Source organism: Calonectris borealis, chromosome W (genome assembly GCF_964195595.1).
Source record: "Calonectris borealis chromosome W, bCalBor7.hap1.2, whole genome shotgun sequence".
Taxonomy (NCBI): domain Eukaryota; kingdom Metazoa; phylum Chordata; class Aves; order Procellariiformes; family Procellariidae; genus Calonectris; species Calonectris borealis.
The window spans coordinates 36,699,252-36,705,251 of record NC_134351.1 but is presented as its reverse complement, the minus strand read 5'-3'; positions in this window follow the sequence as shown (position 1 = coordinate 36,705,251).

Below are 6,000 nucleotides of genomic sequence, written 5' to 3'. Positions count from 1 at the left end.
GGTCAGATGTGTCGTTATCTCAACCCTTTGAGCCCCACGTTGGGCGCCAAAAAGGACTGTTGCGGTTTAACCTGGCAGGCAGTCAAATACCACGCAGCCGCTTACTCACTCCCCCACCCCCAGCGGGACGGGGAGAGAATCGGAAGGGTAAGAGTGAGAAAAACTCGTGGGTTGAGATAAAGACAGTTTAATAGAACAGAAAAGGGAAAATAATAATGATAATGATAGAATATACAAAATGAGTGATGCACAATGCAAATGCTCACCACCCACGCTGACCGATAACCAAGTAGCGATCGCTACTTCCTGGATCACGCCTACTGTTCATATACTGAGCATGACGTCACATGGTATGGAATACCCCATTAGCCAGCTGGGCTGGCTGTCCTGATTATGTTCCCTCCCATCTTGTGTACCTAGCTCAGTCAGTAGGCATGGGAGCTGTCCTTGGACTAGGAGGGCACTTAGCAACAACTGAAAACATCAGTGTTATAAACATTCTCCTCATACTAAATCCAAAACACAGCACTAGGAAGAAATTTAACCCTATCCCAGCCGAAACCAGGACAAATGGAAGCAGAACAACTGGCAGCGCAGAGGTAAACCCATCTGGGCTGCCGCATTGTCGCAAGATATTGCTGCCTGGGCAGAAAACCTGACTGTAAAAGTACGTCACGTAGATGCTCACGTACCCAAGAGTCGGGCCACTGAAGAACATCAAAACAACCAGCAGGTGGACCAGGCTGCTAAGATTGAAGTGGCTCAGGTGGATCTGGACTGGCAACATAAGGATCATAGAATCATAGAATTATTAAGGTTGGAAAAGACCTCTAAGATCATCAAGTCCAACCGTCAACCCAACACTACCATGCCCACTACAGCATGTCCCTAAGCGCCTCATCTACACGTCTTTTAAATATTTCCAGGGATGGTGACTCAACCACTTCCCTGGGCAGCCTGTTCCAAGGCCTGACCACTCTTTCAGTAAAGAAATTTTTCCTAATGTCCAGTCTAAACCTCCCTTGGCGCAACTTGAGGCCATTTCCTCTTGTCCTATCGCTAGTTACTTGGCAGAAGAGACCAACACCCACCTCGCTACAACCTCCTTTCAGGTAGTTGTAGTGCGCGATGAGGTCCCCCCTCAGCCTCCTCTTCTCCAGACTAAACAACCCCAGTTCCCTCAGCCGCTCCTCATAAGACTTGTGCTCCAGGCCCTTCACCAGCTTCGTTGCCCTTCTCTGGACACGCTCCAGCACCTCAATGTCCTTCTTGTAGTGAGAGGCCCAAAACGGAACACAGTATTCAAGGTGCGGCCTCACCAGTGCCGAGTACAGGGGCACGATCACCTCCCTACTCCTGCTGGCCACACTATTTCTGATACAGAAATAAGGGTGAATTATTTATAGCTCGGTGGGCCCATGACACCTCAGGCCATCAAGGAAGACAGAGAACATATAGATGGGCTTGTGATCAAGGGGTGGACTCGACCATGGACGCTATTGCACAGGTTATCCATGAATGTGAAACGTGCGCTGCAATCAAGCAAGCCAAGCGAGTAAAGCCTCTTTGGTATGGAGGACGATGGTTGAAATATAAATATGGGGAGACCTGGCAGATTGATTATATCACACTCCCACAAACCCGACAGGGCAAGCGCTATGTGCTCACCATGGTGGAAGCAACCACCGGATGGCTGGAAACATACCCTGTGCCCCATGGCACCACCCGGAACACCATCCTGGGCCTTGAAAAGCAAGTCTTATGGCGACATGGCACCCCAGAAAGAATTGAGTCAGACAACGGGACTCATTTCTGAAACACCCTCATAGACACCTGGGCCAAAGAGCATGGCATTGAGTGGGTCTATCACATCCCCTACCATGCACCAGCCTCTGGGAAAATCGAACGATACAATGGACTGTTAAAGACTACACTGAGAGCAATGGGTGGTGGGACATTCAAGCATTGGGATACACATTTAGCAAAAGCTACCTGGTTAGTCAACACTAGGGGATCTGTTAATTGAGCTGGCCCTGCCCAATCAAGACTCTTACGTACTGTAGATGGAGATGAAGTCCCTGTCGTGCACATAAGAAATATGTTGGGGAAGACAGTCTGGGTTACTCCTGCCTCTCGCAAGGGAAAACCCATCCGTGGGATTGCTTTTGCTCAAGGACCCGGGTGCACTTGGTGGGTGATGCGAAAGGATGGGGAAGTCCGGTGTGTACCTCAAGGGGATTTGATTTTGGGTGAAAATAGCCAATGAACTGAATTGTATGATGTTAATTGCTATATAATACTGTATATCATCACTTCTATGGTTGCTATATGTCATATCAACGGTATTGCAGTAAAAATCACCCAGATTAATCAAGAATGAACTTTGAAGTGAGCGGCTGTGTGGTGTTTGGCTGCCTGCCGGGTTAAACCACAACAAGCTGGGACCAAGGCTGAGATTATTTAGATGTGGATTAGATTGCACTGGAGCGAGGAAACCGCACTATATTTCAGTGCAGGGTTTAAGTGTTGTGGCTCAGTGGCAAAGGAGTGGCGTGTTTCAGTCCTCCCGCCCTGCTGCCGTACAGTTTTTAGCCTGGCAGACCATGGCCCTTCACCCTCCACCCAGCCGTACGTGTTTGCTGGGGATTTTTTGACTTCAGAATTTACTTCGCTTGTAGCCAATGGTTATATGCCCCCTCTGAAACCGGCTGCCCTCCCATCCCCAGGAATATGAAGATGAGGCCGTTAGGGCAAGGAGAGGCTGGGAGAGATGGCGTGGGCAGAGAGCGCACAGTTCACTACAGCCAATGCACGCCTCAACAAGATTGGCATAAACACAGCTCCTGGCTGCCTTTCAAACAAGAGCATCTGCTAAATGCTGCCACCTGGTGCTTCCTTCCTCTTCCTGCATTGAGCTGCGAGACACCAGTGTCTCTGAGCAAAGTCCCAAGGGCATGCACCTCAGTGCTCCCCAGTGACTGTCTTGATCATCCTTGGGATGTCTGTGAAGCTCCCCATGTGCTCCAGGACTGTTGGAGAATGAGTGAAGGGGAATTCTCAGCCCTTGCAGAGGGGGTAGGTGGGTGCTAGAGAAGACTGCTAGGAAGGAAGGTCCTCAGCACACAGTTAGAGGCAGTTCAGATGTGTAAAAATGGGCTGAGTTTACCCTTCAGCTGAAGAGAAGTCCGACACATCTGTGGCCCAGAATCCCAGCCTCAGTGCTTGGGTTGAGCATCTCTCTCTAGTGCAAAATCACTTTACTTTTCTACCTCCTCTGGGAAGTGAATTGTCACAGGAGAGGAGCGTTTGTGTTTCCTGCTGTACGGAGATCCCCAGCTGGCAGTATGAGAGGAACTTAAATACAGACCTGAAGCTTAGAGAGGACAAGTACTTACAGCTGCTATTGTCCCAAGCAGGAAGGACAGGGGTTCGGCGGCTGGGGATTCTGCCGAGCATGGCACTCAGTACTGGCCTCCTGCCTTTGACAGCCCCTTTCTGAAAAGATGCCTGTCCGCAGATGATCTTGGTGGCCACGTGGGAGCAGAGCGCCCACTACCTGCAAATAAAATGCATTATTTCGTTCCCTTCTGCCAAGGAATATGAGAATCTATTGATCACCATTCTCATCATAAAAAGCTTTTACGTATCGGAGATCCCCTTTAGTAGTCTGTTTTCTAGATTAAGCAAGCCATTTTTTCAACGTTTCCCTATAGATCTTGTTTTCTGGACTTTTGACTATTGTTGAGATGGCTTTCACATTTTGGGTTATTTGACTGAAGTGTCTAAAAGAGCTGCAGTAATACTCCAACTGAGGCATCACAGAGCTGTGAGGAACAATACACTGAAATAATCCCCTCCCACGTCTTACAGACGACACTCCCATTAATGCCTTTTAGAATAAGATTTGCTTTTCCTTCTACCAGGCTGCCACCCTGTGCTGCAAGTTCAGTTCCTGCTCTGCAACCCCTCCTGCCATCCTCCTGTTTTGGCAATCATTTTTGGCTTTGGACCCCTGCTTCTGTTTCCCTTTCTTTGCTCTTCTTCTACTGTGCTTGTGAATAATGATGCATTTCCCACTTTTTCCATCTTATTTTCTGATTTCAGGTCCTGCTCAAGATCAAAGAAGCCAAAAAGTGGCCACCTCCACCCTCACCCAAGAGACGCCTGCGTCGGACCAGCACCTGCCACTCTGGCTATGCCTTCTCCCATCAGCATGGCTTTGGAGCACTCATTATGTCTGGGAGAAACATGCGGCCAAAATCACCTTTTGCCACAACAGGAACATTTTCACCAAATAGTGACAAACATAAACACAAAGGACTGTAAAAAAAACCAACCCCCCAAAAAAAACCAACCCCAAAAAACAAACCAACAAAGCAAACCAAAGTAAAGGGCTTTCAGGAAAGGAGGCTGTGCTCCCTGCAAAGCACCGCGCCAGTGGCCGCCCAGAGCTCTGCCCTCCAGGCTACCAAAGCAAGGATTTGGGCCTTTCCTTTCACCCATGTGCACCCTCTGACTTCAGCTTCTCTTCCAAAGACATGTACTGCTCCTGGGGAAGGCGGGCAGAGTGAATTAGAGCTGTTATATGGTATCCCAGAGGGCCTCCCTGGAACAAGAGAGAACACGCTGTGGGAGGCATCTCCACTCCCTGAGATTGTTTATAACGCTATTTTTTTTTTCTCCATTTAACTACATACTTCAGAGCAAAGAGAAGTCCAGGCTGAGGAAAAGGCTGAATTGGCAATGTCTTTCTCATTCACGTGCCTTTGTTTCTGTCATGAATCCACTCTGGGCTGTATTACTGGGGTGACAGTATTGACCCTAGGTGTGCCTTAGGTCCAGCCATACAACCCCCAAATCCCCAATCTTTGTAATATGTGTAATTTTGTAGCCTTTTGACTGTACACAGGCACTTTGGAAAGCATGAGTTGGAAATAACCTCCTTCCAAACTAACAGTTAATCCAATGGGCCGGTGAGTATTTAGGTATATCTATCAAATACAAGAGCTTCATAAGAGACTAAATTATCATCCTCAAACACTGCACAACAGATGACACGAGATCTGACCCCACGGGACCGAGCAGAGCACCGTGCACACACACACCAGAAATGCCGACACACCCAGGCAGCTGCCAGCACCACCAACCGCCCCGCAGGGCTGCCCGCTCTGGTCACGGACGAGCCCCCGCAGGCGGCGGCAGCAACCACCGCCACCCCTTACCGGCTGTCCGCGCCGCGCCGCTGTTTACAGCCGGGCGGCGGGGCGGCACCTCGGCGCTGCCCGCCCCACCCCCACCCCCCCGCCGGGGCCGCCCGGGAGTCGGCGTCCTCCGTCCCCGCCGAGCGGGGCGGTGCTGGGGCCTCGGGGCGCCCGAGGGAGAGAGCTGCGGATGGCAGAGGATGGGGCAGAAGCCCGGTCCCACGAGCCGTTACTTACAAGGCTGTATAGCAGCTTGGAGAAAATATTGCTACAAAGCGCAATCTGTAGGACAGACATCACTGCCAGCCGATATGTTTCAAATTCTGATCTTGTCAAAGCACTGAAATATTTGTATCTGGAGCAAGTTCACCAACAGATCTATTACCCCCTGCATGTCCTATGCAGCATTTGCAAGTCCCCTTCAGCCAGAAGGTGAGTGCTTTGCATGTAAACCATATAGGAAGAGTGACACAGTCTCAGTGTTTCCTTGCTCTGTCAGCAAAAGGTCTGCCTCTGCTGCTCGGCATTATATTCTGCTGCATTACATGCTAGGAACAGCTTTGATAGGACTCTCGGTCCACAGACCAGTCTGGGTATCATGGGGATGTCTGCTTACCTGCATAAATTCTCCTTTTTCCTCTAGCCCCAGGAAGGCTGACTGTGAAAGACATAATCCTTATCAGAAAGCCATGATTGTCTCTGCAAAGTGAATGATAAATCAGAGGGAGGTGACAAGCACTATCACAGTGGTTTCCTCAATCAGGGTGCAGGCTCTCACTTTACCTAGGTATCTCCTTGC